A 17,898-nucleotide genomic window follows, 5' to 3' on the forward strand; every position below is an offset into this window, starting at 1 on the left:
ACACTGCTCATACCACTAATGATACTTTCACACCACACATACTACTAATGACACCTTCACACCGCTTATACCACTAACTGACACCTTCACACTTCTCATACCACTAATGACACTTTCACACAGTTCATACCACTAATGACACCTTCACACAGCTCATACCACTAATGGCACCTAGCACTAATGACACCTTCACACTGCTCATGCCACTAATGACACCTTCACACCGCTCATACCACTAACTGACACCACTAATACCACTAATGACTCCTTCACACCACTCATACCACTAATGACACCTTCACATCACTCATACCACTAATGACACCTTCACACCACTCATACCACTAATGACACCTTCACACCGCTCACACCACTAATGACACCTTCACACTGCTCATACCACTAATGACACCTTCACACTGCTCATGCCACTAATGACACCTTCACACTGCTCATGCCACTAATGGCACCTTCACACTGCTCATGCCACTAATGACACCTTCACACCACTCATACCACTAATGACACCTTCACACTGCTCATGCCACTAATGACACCTTCACATCTCTCATACCACTAATGACACCTCCACACTGCTCATACCACTAACTGACACCTTCACATTGCTCTAAGCACTAACTGACACCTTCACACCGCTCATAGTACTAACTGATACTTTCACACTGCTAATACCACTGAATGACACCCTCACAGCCAGATATGGCTGACCACCAAGTTCTGCTCAGCAAATGTTGAAGCACTGGAGATGGGGGGGAGGCATTTTTGTGTTGCCTAGAACAGCACAAAACCTAAATACACAACTTATTATGCCAAAAAGCTGTCTTTTATATTAGAATAGTGATCATATGAAGCCATTTATTATCAAATAGTTGTTTAGCTCCTTCTTAAATCATACTGGTAACAGAAATTACCCAAAAGGCCCAGATCAAAGGTTTCCCTCCTCTGGAATGTTTGGCCTTGCAGGGGTGTGGAATAAAATACTGCTTGTCCAAGGAATAAATCGGATCCTAATCTACTTGTCCCTCATGAAAATCTGCTTGTCCTGATCATTTTTTTTCCCAATATAGAAACTATGATGGGTTGATGTTTTTTATTAGGCAGAGATGCTATTAGGAATGTCTGAGGCTTTTAAAAACGAAAGAGACTTTATTGAGGCCTAAACTTTTAATGTTTTTACTTTTTGCTAGAAAATTTATTAGAACTCCCAAACATTTATTTTTTTAAAGCAGAGGCCCTAGGCATAGAGAATAAATTGGTGGGTTTTGCAATTTTTTGTCACACAGTATTCGTGTAGCGGTTTTTCAAACACATTTTGTTTAATACACTCTTTTGAATTCTAGTGCAAAAAAACCCCCCACAATACTTAGCCCAATTTTTTGGTATATAAAAGATGATGTTATACCAAGTAAATAGATACCAAACATGTCACCCTTTAAATTTTGCACTCCCGTGCAATGGCAACTGATTGCATAAATTTTACTATTCATAGGCAATGTTTTAAAAGCCTTTACAGGTAACCACTTTAGATATACATAGGAGGTCTGGTGCTAGAATTACTGCTCATGATCTGATGTTTGTGGTGGTAACTTACTTGTGTGGGAAGATCATTGCTTGAGTGCAAGTGGGACTTTGGGGGGCACGGGGGTGCTTTCATTTTTTTTGCTGATTCACACATGTGCGTTGGGAATTGAAGATCAGGTTTCCAAGCTAATTGATACAGTAGATGTTCAGCAGTTCATGTTAAGTTTAGGAACAGTTCCCATAGAAGTCACCTGAACTGCACTGCTCATAAATCAGACAGGACTCTTTTCCAATTCGCACTGCCAGTGCACTGGACATATATGAACAGGCACCATAGGAAGAAATGTTATTTCACATGTCATGCGGTTCAAACCACATCCAATCCGCATATATGTGAAGCGGCACTTAATCACTTTTATTGCTGTCACAAGGAGTGTAAACATCTCTTGTGACAACAATAAGCAGTGACAGGTACTCTTTGGCACTGTACCAATGCCATAAAAAGCCCAGTGAGGCATATCAAAGAATTGTTGGGCATATTGTAACCAGGCATTTTTGTGGTATTGGTGTAGTAAACGCTTCTTTCTGACGACCCAGCCATTCAGTTCATTTTTGTTTAAGTATCGTCATATTGTGCTTCTTGAAACAACCACACCGTCTTTTTCCAGAGAAGACTGTATTTCTCTTAAGGTTACCTGTGGGTTTTTCTTTGTATCCCGAACAATTCTTCTGGCAGTTGTGGCTGCAATCTTTCTTAGTCTATCTGACCTTGGCTTGGTATCAAGTGATCCCTGAATTTTCCACTTCTTAATAGGTGACTGAACAGTACTGACTGGCATATTAAAGGCATTGGAAATCTTTATATATCATTTTCCATCTTTATAAAGTTCCATTACCTTGTTAAGCACTTCTTTTGGCAGTTCTTTCTGCTGCCCATGGCTCAGTATCTAACCTGCTCAGTGCATCCATGTGAGAGCTAAGAAACTCATTGACAATTTATACATAGACACTAAGGGGTTTATTTTCTAAAGCTGGAGAGTGCAATACTGTGCATGAGCCAGACCCCAGGATGTGCCTGTGCGAGCACCGCCATCTTACCGTACTGCACACACACAAAGCCAAGCCTCATTCCGAGGCCACCTCGCGCATTCGCAGTACACCTGAAACCGCTCTGGACCCGGAAGCAGCAGCCTAGAGAGCAGCATTGCGCTCCAGGCACCCACTAGCACCTGGCAAAGAAAATTAAAAACAAAAAGGAGCACAAAATGAGACCCGAATATGGGCAAGGAGCACTGCTTACTAACCCCGCACAGCCAAGATCGCCTCGTCCGATCGGGGTGCTACATGGCCACCCTCTATTAGCAGGCTATCCGGCCTCAGTTCTGCTCATTGGCTATTGGCAGACCTGAGCACTTCCAGGCACTGACTTGGCCATTTCCACCCATGCCTGCACTGCCACTCCCGGCATCGCGTCAAATACCCTGCCTTTAGCTGGGGACCCGTGGAACTGACAAATGCTGTGTCACCTTGCATCTCCCAGAGAGGCTCGCCAGGCCTTGGTCGCGGACCATCTTGTATGTGTGGAACCAGGTAAGACTTTCACTAGGTCCATAGGAGGAGGACAAAAAAGGAACACGGCCTCTGGCGAGCAGCAAAGATTTATGGGAGTGGGGTCCTATAGGAGAAGAGAGGGCGGGACTAAGCCATACGTATGCTGCCATGCAGTCTGTCAGGAAAATATATTGCCTTAGATGTGGTGGCTGCATTAGTTTTCTTTTTTTTCACCTGATAATCTGGTCAGTAACACACCTCTTGTACTAGTGTGCTGACATTTTTGAGGAATAAGTACAGGGGTCACAGAAGACAGCAGCAATGTTAATCTGGGGGGAGGGGAGTGTTAGATTTAGATACACTAACAAATTGAAGCTAAACTCCAGCTCATATTGCAGTTATATAGGCAGTTACAGCAACAGTTTTATTTTCCTTTGGGATATAGGTTTTACATATAAAAGCTGATCGTTATGAGTGATAAATGGTTTGTCTCCAAACTTTCAAAACAAAGGGCCAGTTCACTATCTTTCAGACTTAGTAGGGCAGATTGTGGCTAGTTGTTGTAGAAAATGTCCCAGCATCAGTGTGAGTAAAGTAAGCCCCAGGCTTAGTGATCATTAAAAAAATTACACACCATCTGTGGTCAGTAGGAGGAATAGTGGCCCATCGCTGGTGTCAGTGGGTGGAATAGTGGCCCATCATTGGTGTCAAGTGCAGTTACTATGCCCCACTGTTTGTGTCAGTGGGAGAAATAATGCCCCAAAGGCTGCGTAAAGTATACTTTTGTTAGCTGAATGTCATCATGGTATCTTGTTTGTTAATGCACACATCAGTAGTTGTACAGCATGCATTTATTTTGAATCATAAAATACCCTTTCCGATTGATATATCAGAAGAGTGTACTTCAGTTCTCATACTGTGTCTTCATAGTTGAGTTGATCCAGTCGTGTGCTGTACTAATTATAGAAACAAAAGATAGTATATATTAAGTTCCAGGGTTGGAATTCCTTTGTGTTGTTCTGGGAAATATCCACTTGAGCAGATATGTCAGGACTGCAAGTATCACCAGGTAAATAAATGCAGCTGTGTTCATGTACAGTTGTGGCCAAAATTATTCAACCCCCAATGCTGTAAAGGGGTTTAGGGACTATAGTGTACATTTGGAATTGTATTCAGAATCAAATCCTACAAGGACGTTGTAACTACCCAAATGCAACTAAAATGACATCAATTGTTTATGTAATACAGTAGTAAATGGTTCTTATGTGGTTTCTTCATTGCCACAATTATTCAACCCCTTAAAGACTACCACTCTGAAGAACAGAGGTTCATACAGGTGCTTTCCATCACGTATTGAAAACACCTGTGGATGTCACCGAGCAGCAATCAAGCATAATAAGCACCAATTAGGCAGCTTTAAAATGACTGTGATACTCAGCTCCTTCTAGACATTTACTGGTGTGGTTACAAACATGGTGAAGGCAAGAGAATGGTCCAGGAAGACAAGAGAAGAGGTGATTTCTCTTCACAGGAAGGGCAATGGCTATAAGAAGATTGCAAAGATGTTAAACATACCAAGAGACACCTTAGGAAGCATCATTCGCAAATTCAAGGCAAAGGGCACTGTTGAAACGCTACCTGGTCGTGGCAGAAAGAAGATGCTGACTTCGACTGCTGTGCGCTACCTGAAGCGTAGAGTGGAGAGAAGTCCCCGTGTGACTGCTGAGGAACTGAGAAAAGATTTGTCAGATGTGGGTACAGAAGTTTCAGCCCAGACAATAAGACGCACACTGCGTAATGAAGGCCTCCGTGCCAGAACTCCCAGGCGTACCCCCTTGCTGTCTCCAAAGAATAAGAAGAGTCGACTGCAGTATGCCAAAAGCCATGTGGACAAACCACAAAAGTTGTGGGATAGTGTTCTGTGGACTGATGAAACAAAATTAGAACTGTTTGGGCCCATGGATCAACGCTATGTTTGGAGGAGGAAGAACAAGGCCTATGATGAAAAGAACACCTTGCCTACTGTGAAGCATGGTGGAGGGTCAATCATGCTTTGGGGCTGTTTTGCTTCTGCAGGTACAGGGAAGCTTCAGCGTGTGCAAGGTACCATGAATTCTCTTCAGTACCAGGAGATATTGGATGGAAACGTGATGCAGTCCGTCACACACCTGAGGCTTGGGAGACGTTGGACCTTTCAACAGGACAATGATCCCAAGCATACCTCCAAGTCCACTAGAGCATGGTTGCAGAGGAAAGGCTGGAACATTTTGGAGTGGCCATCGCAGTCACCAGACTTAAATCCGATTGAGAACCTCTGGTGGGACTTAAAGAAAGCAGTTGCAGTGCGCAAGCCTAAGAATGTGACTGAACTGGAGGCCTTTGCCCATGAAGAATGGGCGAAGATACCCGTAGATCGCTGCAAGACACTTGTGTCAAGCTATGCTTCACGTTTAAAAGCTGTTATAACTGTAAAAGGATGCTGTACTAAGTACTAAGATTGAATGTCACTTGGGGGTTGAATAAAACTGATAATGCTGTGAGCACAGAAAAGACATTTGTGGTTATTTCATTATAACTGTTATGTTATATTTGTCTGACCTACAAGTGCCTCTTTAATGTAAATGTAAGCAAGATGACTGAATGATCAAAAGCAATGTCAAACTGGCCAAAACACTCAATTTCAGTGGGGGTTGAATAATTTTGGCCACAACTGTAGATAAAATCTTTCTTCTCATACTGATTTATTAAGACAGGTACCATGGCTTAAGTCAGAAATGAGATCACACTCAAAAGAGAACATTTGAATCGTAATGCTGGATACACAGTACATCTAAAAGAATGTACTGTATTACTTTAATCTCTGTTGCATTTTTGCCACTTTCTTTGTAGCCAAACTGTTATCGGACTTTTCTCGCAGGCAGTGCTCTGCATAAATGAGTACACCCCTTTTGAAAAGTTAGATATTAATCAATATCTCAATGAACACAAGAACAATTTCCAAAATGTTCACAAAACTGAGTTTTATGGAACATTTGTTTAGCTCATTACATGAAAGTAAGGTTAATAATATAAATTAGATTAAAAAATCTTCACTTTTACTCAGATTAGTTGATGCAAAAATTAACACACCCCACGACAAAAACTATTACATCTAGTATTTTGTATGACCTTCATGATTTGTAAGGACAGCACCAAGTCTTCTTGGCTTGGAATGAACAATGTCAACATGTTGCAGCATCTATCTTTTTCCATTCTTCAAGAATTACCTCTTTTAGAGCCTGGATGCTGGATGGAGAGTGATGCTCAACTTGTCTCTTCATAATTCCCCATAGGTGTTTGATTGGGTTCAGATCAGGAGACATAATTGGCCACTGAATCACTTTCACCCTGTTCTTTAGAAATGCAACAGTGGCCTTAGATGTGTGTTTTGGAACATTGTCATGTTGGAAAAGTGCACAACGACCAAGGGTATGGAGTGATGGTAGCATCTTCTTTTTCAATATAGAGCAGTACATCTGTGAATTCATGATACCATCAATGAAATGCAGTTCCCCGGCACCAGCAGCACTCATGCAGCCTCACAGAAGGACACTGCCACCACCATGTTTCACTGTAGGCACCGCGCATTTTTCTTTGTACTCCTTACCTTTGCAACGCCATACAGGTTTGAAGCCAACAGTTCCAAAACATTTATCTTGGTCTCATCACTCCAGAGTACCAGTATGCACTTTAGGATAGGCCTTCTTCGTGGACGACACCCATGCATGCCATTCCTCTACAGTGTACGCCGTATTGTGTCACGGGAAACAATCACTCCAGTTTGGCTTTCTACTTCTTTAGCCAAATGCAGTGAACTTGCATGGTGATTTTCTTCAACCCTTCTCATCAGAAGATGCTCCTGTCGAAGTGTTTACTTTCATGAACAGCCTGTACGTCTCTGTGAGATGGATACAGTTCCATCTTTGTTAAATTTTTGTATCACTTTTGCTACAGTATTCTGGCTGATAAATAAAGCTTTGCTGATCTTCTTGTAGCCTTCATCTTTCTTGTGTAAATAAATTGTTTTCATTTCTCTTCCACGTGGTGTCATTGCTGACAGCATGAATTGGGAAGTTACTTTGCTAAGTAACGCCATTTTATAATCAACTGTCTGCTGGACACCTGTTTAATGAATAATTAGACTCACCTGTAGTTGAATTCATGTTAATTAAGATTTTGTTCCTAAAGACTTTCATTGGGGTTTATTAATTTTTGCAACATGGTCTTGAATAAATTTGTTAGGAAAAATGCTTTTTTTGTGTGTGCAAATTAACAAATCTTGTTTGCAATCAATGGCCCGCATTTTTGGGAGTATTTTGTAGTATAGTGACCCACAGAAAATGTTGATTCTGAAAGGAATGTAAAGGTTTTCTGACAAATCTGTTGAGGTCTACTCATTTGTGCTGAGCACTATATATATATATATATATATATATATACACACACACAGTTAGGTCCATATATATTTGGACACAGGCACAATTTTCACACTTTTGTCACTGTATGCCTCCAGAATAAATTAAAACGAAACAATCCAAATGAATTTGAAGTGCAGACTTTCAGCTCAAGGGGTTGAACATAAATATCAAGTACACATTTTAGGAACTGCAACCATTTTTTATACACAGTCCATCTATTATCAGGGGCTCAAATGTATTTGGACAACTGAATGTAATCATAAATAAAATGTTCATTTGTAACACTTTGATGAGAATCCTTTACTGGCAATGATTGCCTGAAGTTTGGAACCCATGGACATTACCAAAGACTGGGTTTCCTCCTTTCTGATGCTTTGCCAGGCTCTAACTGCAGCTGTCTTCAGTTGTTCTTTGTTTGTGGGTCTTTCTGCCTTTAGTTTTGCCTTCAGCAAGTGAAATGCATGCTCAATTGGGTTGAGATCAGGTGATTGACTCAGCCATTGCAGAATATTCTACTTCTTTCCCTTCAAAAGCTTCTGGGTTGCTTTTGCAGTGTGTTTTGGATCATTGTCCATCTGTACTGTGAGGCGCCGTCCACTCAACTTTGCTGCATTTAGCTGAATCTGGGCTGACAGCATATCTCTAAACACTGCAGAATTTATCCAGCTGCTTCTGTCACATCATCAATAAACACCAATGACCCAGTGCCACTGGAAGCCATGCATGCCCATGTTATCACACTGCCTCCACCATGTTTTACAGATGACGTTGTGTGCTTTGGATCCTGAGCTGTTCGAAGCCTTCTCCACACTTTTTTCTTCCCATGGTACAGATTCATCTTAGTTTCATCCGTCCAAAGAATGCTTTTTCAGAACTGGTCTGGCTTTTTTAGATGTTTTTTGGCAAAGTCTAATCTGGTTTTTCTATTCTTCAGGCTTATTAACGGTTTGCACCTTGTGGTGAACCCTCTGTATTTGCTCTCGTGAAGTCTTCTCTTGATTGTAGACTTTGAGAATGATAAGCCCACCTCCTGGAGAGTGTCCTTCACTTGTCGGAATGTTGTGAATTGTTCATTCTTTACCATAGAGAGGATCCTGCGATCATCCACCACTGTTGTCTTCCTTGGACGTCCATGCCTTTTTATGTTACTGATCTCACCAGTGCGCTCCTCTTTCCTCAGAATGTACCAAACTGTTGATTTGGCAACTCCTAATGTTGCTGCTATCTCTCTGATGGATTTGTTTCATTTTTGAAGCCTTACAATGGCCTGTTTCACTTGCATGGACAGCTCCTTTGAATGCATGATGTAGGTTCACAGCAATGGATTCCAAATACAAATACCACACTTAGAATCAACTCCAGACCTTTTACCTGCTTAATTGATGAAGAAATAACAAAGGAGTAGCCCACACATGGCCATGAAACAGCTTTTGATTCAATTGTCTAATTACTTTTGGTCCCTTGAAAAAGGAGGGATGGCTACTCTTAAGAGCTGTAATTCCTAAACCCTTCCTCCAATTTGGATGTACATGCCCTCAAATTAAACCTGAGTGTGCACTTTCAGCCCATATCCATTATAAAACTATAGCTTGAATATGTTTTGGTAAATACATGAAAAACTAAAATTGTGCCTGTGCCCAAATATACATGGACATAATTGTGTGTGGAAGTGGAAGCACTGACTAGGCTAGATACTGAGACATGGGGATCAGAAAAGAACTGTCAAAAGTCCTGTGTAACAATGTAATGGAACTTTATAAAGATGGAAAAGGACATATAAAGATGTCCAAAGCCTTGAATATGTCAATCAGTACTGTTAAATCACCTATTAAGAAGTGGAAAGTTCGGGGATCTCTTGATACCAAGCCAAGGTCAGGGAGACCAAGAAAGACTGCAGCCACAACTGACAGAAGAATTGTCTGGGATTCAAAGAAAAACCCACAGGCAACCTCAAAAGAAAAACAGGATGCTTTGGAAAAAGATGGTGAGGTTGTTTTAAGGAGTACAATATGGTGATACTTGAACAAAAATGAGTTGTTTGGTTGAGGTGCTAGAAAGAAGCTTTTACTACACCAATGCCACAATAAAGCCCAGTTACAATATGCCTGACAACACCTTGACATGCCTAACCAGGCTTTTTTGTGTCATTGATGCAGTAAAGGCTTCTTTCTGGCACCTCGATCATGCAGCTCATTTTTGTTCAAATGTCATCATAGTGTGCTCCTTCAAAACAACCACACTTTTTCCAGAGCAACCTGTATTTTTCTTGTGGTTACCTATGGGTTTCCCTTTGTATCCCGAACAATTCTTTTGGCAGTTATGGCTGCAATCTTTCTTGGTCCACCTGACCTTGGCTTGGTATCGAGAGATCCCCAAACTTTCCATTTCTTAATAGGTGATTTAACAGTACTGATTGGCATATTCAAGGCTTTGGTCATCTTTTTATGTCTTTTTCCATCTTTATAAAGTTCCATTACCTTGTTACACAGGACTTTTGACAGTTCTTTTCTGATCCCCATAGCTCAGTATCTAGCCTAGTCAGTGCTTCCACGTAAGAGCTAACCATCTCATTGACTATTTATACACTGACACTAATTGCAATTTAAAAAGCCACAGATGTGGGACATTAACCTCTAATTGACATTTTAACCCGTGTGTCACCTTGTGTGTCTGTACCAAGGCCAAACATTCCAGGGTATGTAAACTTTTGATCCGGGCCATTTGGGTGATTTCTGTTATCATTATGATTTAAAAAGGAGCCAAACAATATTTGATAACAAATGGCTTCATATGATCATATAAAAGAGCATTTTTTGGCATGATCAGTCATATATTCTATTTCAATGCCAAAATTTCACAATTTCTGCCAGGGTATGTAAACTTTTGAGCACAACTGTATGTATATATATATATATATGTGTGTGTGCGCTATTATTTATTTATCAGCACCAAACACGTTACCTATAATACTGTGCATCCTATGTCCTGCAGGAGGCTGCTGTTTGTAAAAATCTTTCCTTCATGCTGCCATTATAGCTACCGGATGTTGATCTTCCAGTGCTGTGAGAGTTACCTGCAGTCACTAGTGTGAAGAGTTGTGCCACACACCCGTCTCCCTTTTCCCTCTCTGACATCTGTTGTTCTCCCATAGCACATCGTGTTCTGTAAATAAGCAGAAGAGATCCTACCATTCATCTGTTCTTCCCCCATTCTCAGGTCAAAACATATATCGCCAGCACACCATGGATCTTCAAGATGGCATCCAAGAATTTTATGAAAGTGATCACATCACAGCATGAAATTGTGACATTTTGGGCCATAGAGGAATCCTTCATTTCATGCCAGATGAAGGGGTCCTGCATACCCCCAAATGTTGCAATTTACTACTGTGATCACTTTAATAACATTTTTGGACACTATATTTAAAGGGTTACTAAAGTCTGTTTTTTTTATTAAAATAAACATGTTATACTCAGTTGCTCTGTGCAGAGGTTTTGCACAGAGTGGCCTTGATCTTCCTCTTCTTGGGTCCCCCCGCCAACGATCTTAGCCGGTTTGTGGGTGCCGGAACTGCAAGGAAATCATATGATCAAAATGTGAATGTGAATTCCCTGTGGGCCGCATTTTGAAAAAGGGAATGTAGGTACAGCAGCCGATTCAGACGAATGCATTGCAGTGCCCGAGCAAACACAGCCCAAAAACACACATAGGTGTGAACTGGGCATAAAGTAAATGTATCAATAACAACTTAAAATGTATATTAACTAAAATACATGAATTTTTTGCTGGTCCAAGCGACCCCTTTCATCTGCCCTGTTATAATTCAGGCATGGGGATACTTAGACAAATTAAACGGACAAAGCCTAATGTTTACAAACAAACAAAAATTCAGGTGCAGAGACTCCATTGGGTCAAGAGGGAACAATGATGAGCGGCGAGCAGAAAAGAGGCACTTCCCACAGTATGCAGAACATGTTCTACAATAACATCCAATTGCCACGTCTGTATCCTACAACAAAGGAGAAATGCAGATTTATGCTTAAAAGAGAATTCACCTTTAAAACATATGACATGTTACCGTACACCCATATTCAGGGTGTAACATGTTACAAAAGGACAGCCCCCGCTCCCCTACTTTGACAGCTAACGGGGGATCTTCTACCCCCACTGTCAAAATTTGTTAAAAATGTGGTGGCTCCACTCACCTCAATCCTCTGTGAATTGAAAACTACAAATCCCAGCAACCCTAGCGGCTGTCAGCTTGTAGTTCTCATTGAACTACTATGGCAATGTGAGTAGTTCATTCAGTCTTCCTGTAAGTATCAGCTTCCAAGTATGAGGTACAAGAAAGCAGAATACTGACAGATCTGCATTGCATCAATGATCTTCTGATCGCTGGTGCAATGCTTAACAGGCTCCTGCAACAAAAAATATTAAATGCACCTTTTTTTACCTGTAAAATACTGTATGACCTGACCATATTGTTGTTGGTAAATGTACACAAGTGCTAGCAACTACTTTTAGTTCAAGTAATCCTAGACATCACATTAAATACAATCAATACAGGCTCGTGATCAAGTGGGTACAGATTAAAGCAATCCAGACCTGATATTTTAGTATTAGGTGGATGCCAGAAGGTTGTACATGACTCTGGCCACCTTGTGTACTGGGGCTACAATTTAATTTATAGGATCAATTAACCTCTTGCCAACTTCCCAAAGTACATTTAGTGTGGACGATCGACACATGTAAGTCATTGTTCCTGTACAGACTCACAAGGGCACTGAGCTCCCCCCATGACCGATGCGTCTAGATTGCGGTTCATAGTACTGGTTACACGATCAATGTCAACAAAAAAGACTGAAAATTTTAGAAAAAAACATTATTTTTGACTTTTTGCTATTAAACATGTCCAGTAAAAAAATTTAAAAATCAAATTTCATCATAAATTTAGGCCAAAATGTATTCTGCTACGTCTTCGCTTAAAAAAAATCCCAATACGTGTAAATTAATTGGTTTACATGAAAGTTATAGCTTTTAAAAAATGGCGGTATATATACTGTGGGGAACTGACGTGGTGTCACTGACATCCCCAGTGCCACCAATACAGTGATCAGTGCTAATAAAAAGCACTGACACTGTACTAATGGCACTGGGCAGGAAGGGGTTAACATGTGGGGTGCTCAAAGGGTTAACTGTATGCTGTTTCACTGTGCGCTGTGTGTGTGTTTTCCTATGCAGAGCCATACAAAGCAGTGTGCAGGAGCTGACAGGGGAGAGATTTGTGTTGTTTATACACAGATCTCTTCCCTTCGATAAATCTCAGAGAGTGCCAGCGGAAAATCACCGGCCAAGACCTGGTGATTAACAGCCGAGGCCACAAATGGCGGCGTGGGTAGGGCACGCGCCCCCTACCCGGAACAGCAAAATTATGTATATATACGTGATTTTGCGCACCCGTGCTGCCCTGTAGCAGTATTTATGCTATAGGGCGGTGCAGAAGCGGTTAAAGGATAAGTTCACTTTTAGGAATGAATGAATGAACTGCAATCCCCGACAGCCTTAGCGGCTGTGGGCTTGTAGTTTTCAATGAACTACCCTGGCACTGTGGTAGTTCATTGAAGCTTCCTGTCAGAATAGCTGCTTGCTCGTACATCCTGTACGGCAACTGATGGCCTATAAAAAGGTGTCTCATTACCAAGGTGTAACACAAGAAACATCTTATGTTTCTGATGGGTAAAAGCAAAGAGCTCCTTCAAGGCCTTCGCAACCGTATTGTTGCAAAACATACTGATGGCATTGGTTACAAAAGGATTTATAAACTTCTGAATGTTCCAGCAAGCATTGTCGGAGCCATAATAAGGAATTGGAAAGAACATCATTTCACCTTAAACCACCCATGACCAGGTGCTCCTCTCAAGATTTCTGACAGAGGAGTGAAAACAATTATCAGAAGAGTTGCCCAAGAGTCAAGGAACACTTGTGGAGAGCTTCAGAAAGACCTGGAATTAGCAGGTACAAAAATAAAAAAAAAAATATAAGAAATGCACTCAACCACCATGGCCTGTATACACACTCACCACACAAGACTGCTTTGCTGAAGAAAAAGCATGTTGAAGCTCATTTAAAGTTTGCTGCACAACATTTAGACAAGCCTGTGAAATACTGGGAGAATATAGTCTGGTCAAATGAGGCCAACATTCTTTGGATGCCATAATACACACCATGTTTAGAGGCCAAATGGCACTGCACATCACCCCAAAAACACCATACCAACAGTGAAGTTTGGAGGTGGGAACATCATGGTGTGGGGCTGTTTTTCAGCATTCGGTACTGGCAAATGTCATGTCTTTGAGGGAAGGATAAATGGCAAAATGTACCAATACATTCTTGATAAAAATCTGCTGCCATTTACCCTGATGATGAAGATGAAACAAGGGTGGACATTTCAGCAAGACAATGATCCCAAACACAAAGCCAAGTAAACTGTCAATTGACTTCAAAGAAAGAAAATAAAGCTGCTTGAATGGCCCAGCCAATCACCTGACTTGAATCCAATAGAAAATCTATGGAAAGAAATAAAGAGCAGAGTTCATAGAAGAGGCCCACGGAACCTCCAAGATTTGAAGACTGTGTGGAAGAATGGGCCAAAATCATGCCTAAGCAATGCATGTAACTAGTTTCTGCATACAGGAGAGGTATTGAAGCTACCATTACCAAAAAAGGTTTTTGTATGAAGTGTTAGATACATTTCAGTTAGTGTGTTCAATACTTTATGTATTGAACACGCTACCCGCTTTATGTATCCCAGTTTGTGGACGGTATATCTTTCACACAAACCAATTAATATACACTCATTGGGATTTTACCAAACCTGGGATTTACCAAAAACATGCAGCAGAATACATTTTGGTCTAAATTTATAAAGAAATTAGATTTTTTTTTTTTTATTGGATATGTTTCATAACAGAAAATAGAAAACATTGTTCTTTTTTTCATAATTTTCTTTCTTTATATATATAATAAAAAACCTAGTGGTGATCAAATAGCCCCAAAAGAAAGCTCTATTTGTGTGAAAAAAATTATATAAAATGTAATTTGGGTACAGTGTTGCATGTTGCCAGTTAAAATATTGTCGTGCTGAATGGCAAAAAATAGCCTTGTCATGAAGGGGGTAAAATCTTATGGAGCCTAAGTATATTGAGCAAGCGTAACACACTTTATCTTATATTATTCCCAATAATATATTCATTTTACATATATAAATCTCATGTGTGCTATTATTTTTTGCACAAATACTATAAATCTTAACTTGAGCCACTTTGTTTCAGTTAAGATTTTGAGATTTGGATAGAGTAGGGAAAAGTGAGACTTCCTGCTAGCTTTTTGTCTGCAACCCTACTGACAACATTCTGCCTCATTTTCTGTACCTGGAGCACCTATCCATGAAATTAGGGTTTTTAGCCAGTTGGACAGGAATATACAGACGGCAATAAAAAACATCATCAGACATTATAACCCATACCCACTCAAAGTATGTCTTTGTTTTTCATTATTCCCATTGGAGAGATTTTTTATTTCCTCTCCTGACAAGAAATGAGGTGAACCTCGCCAATAGGGATATAGATGGCAATAAAATCTGACAGTCTCCTAACCTTTACTCGCTCTATTCAAAAAGTAATATTTAGGCAAAATTTTTGCTTCAAGGTTTAGTTTCTACTGTCCTTAAAGCAGTAGGAAACTTGAGAAAAGAAAAAAAAAACACTTGCAGGGTAACGTTACAATATGCTAGTATGCATCGCATACTGGCACATCATGAAAGACTTACCTTTAACTGCTTCCCCACTGCCTATAGCACCAATACTGCTACAGGGCAGCGCAAAATCATGTATATATACGTGATTTTGCATCTCCGGGGAAGGGGCGCGTGCGCGCCGACCTTGGTGGCTACGGCTGTCAATCACCGGGTCCCGACCGGAGATTCCCTGCCAGGACCAGGTGATCGCTGAAGAATACTGACAGAGGAGAGGTCTGTATGTAAACATTACAGTTATCTCCCGTCAGCTCTGGCATGCCGCTTTGGTTTGCTCTGCATAGCAGAGCAATACAAAGCAGCATGCTTACACAGTAAAGCACACTGGTTAACCCTTTGATTACCACAGATGTTAACCCCTTCCTGCCCAGTGCCAGTGTTTGTGCTTTTATTTTTTAGCACTGATCACTATATTGGTGTCACTGGCGATGGCAGTTAGTCAGTGTCAGTATGCCCACCCCAGTAAGTCGCTGATTGCTGCTATTACTAGTATATATAAAAAAAAAGTATATATACTGCCACTTGTAGACGCTATAACTTTCACGTAAACCAATTAATTTACATGCATTGGGATTTTTTTTTTTTTTAGCAAAGACATGTAGCAGAATACATTTTGGTATAAATTTATGACAATTTTATTTTTAAAATGTATTTACTGGATGTTTTAGCAAAATGTAAAAAATATTTTCTTTTCAAAATTGTCGGTCTTTTTTTGTAGCGCAAAAAATAAAAAAGCAGAGGCAATCAAATACCACCAAAAGTGTTGCATGACCGCTCAATTGTGAAAGTAACGCAGCGCCATATCACAAAAAATGGCCTAGTCATGGAGGGGGATAAATCCTCTGGAAGGCAAGTGGTTAACCACCTCCCGCCCGCCATATAGTAATATGACGGACACAAGGTGGTCCTCCCATTCTCACCACGCACGCGCGGCTCAAGGAGCGCGCAGCGATCGGCGGTGCGCTGTGTCCCTCGGAAGATGTCGGCTCAGTCATGTGATCAGCTGTGTCCAAACACAGCTGATCACATGTAAACAGGGAAATGCCAGTTATTGGCATTTCTCTCCTCTTGAGCTATCACGCTGACAGCTCGAGGGGAGAGGAGAGCTGGTAATCGGCATTCCGCGGAGGCGACATGTACACTGATCATCAGGGCACTGATGATCAGTGTGCCCTGATGATCAGTGTAGCCCCTGCAGCACCACCTGTCAGTGTCCATCTGTGCCTTGTGTCAGTGCTCATCAGTGCCTCGTGCCAGTGCCACATATCAGTGCCTACCAGTGCACATCAATGCCACATATCAGTACCCATCTGAGCTGCCTTTCAATGTTACCCATCAGTGCCAGTCAGTGCCACCTGTCAATGCCAATCAGTGCCGCCTATCAGTGCTGCCTTTCAGTGCCCATCAGTGATGCCTGTCAATGCCCGTCAGTGCCACGTACTAGTGCCTCATCAGTGCCACCTATCAAGTGTCCATCACTGCAACCTCATTAGCGCATATCAGTGAAGGAGAAAAATCACTTATTTACAAAATTTTATAACAAAAACTAAGAAAAAACTTTTTTTTTTCAAAATTTTCAGTAGTTTTTGGCTTAAGAAAAAATAAAAAACCCAGAGGTGATTAAATACCACCAAAATAAAGCTGTCACAAACAAATGATAAAAATTTCATATGGGTATAATGTTGCATGACTGCACAATTGTCATTCAAAGTGTGACAACTCTGAAAGCTGGAAATTGGCCTGGGCAGGAAGGGGGTATAAGTGCCCTGTAGGCTAGTGGTTAAACGAAGCCCTCCAGCAGAGCGCTCTCACTGCTGAGGACGCTTCCATCTTCACCCAGTCTTCCTTCCGGGTTCGCAGGCTGCAGCCACTTGGCTGGCCGAATGGCATACGTGCAGGAGTCTCGGCCGAGGCACACAGCTCTGAAGGAACAGCATGGGTATGCCGTTTCTTCAGAGCACATGTGTTGGTGACAGCACAGGCACATTTAGGAGATATTCATTTTACCTATAGATAAGCTTTATTATAAGCTTACCTGTAGGTAAAGATTAAAAAAAAAAAATGTTTACTACCACTTTAATAGACAACTCATATAGCCTCACAATTAACACCACCTAGAAGCAAGCTATGTTTAAAGAATGAACACCTATCAAATACTCTTTCTGAATTACTGCATAACAAATACAGCAAAATCAATCATGTAGCATGCCTGTAGTAAGATGCCAGGGATTCATCACACAGTACATTTAATGTATGGAACTACAAACTGAGATTTACTGAATATCATGTCTTATATTGTTTTTAAGCAATTTCACATTGTGTTTTAATTGTATATATGTAATAAAATCTTCAGTGGTTTTATCTTGAAAATTGTGTAGTGTTGAATGACCTTGCACCTATACCTATAAAGTCCTAAATTTAAAGGAGTGAGGTTCTTTCCTGTCTCTTTGCATTTACCTGTATGAAACGGAACTGTGCAACAAAACCCTTGATGAATAAAAAAAAAAAAAAAAAAAGTTGAAGCATATATGGTTA

The sequence above is a fragment of the Staurois parvus genome, unplaced genomic scaffold (genome assembly GCF_062004578.1).
Source record: "Staurois parvus isolate SC_StPar_1 unplaced genomic scaffold, SC_StPar_1.0 ptg000096l, whole genome shotgun sequence".
Classification (NCBI taxonomy): domain Eukaryota; kingdom Metazoa; phylum Chordata; class Amphibia; order Anura; family Ranidae; genus Staurois; species Staurois parvus.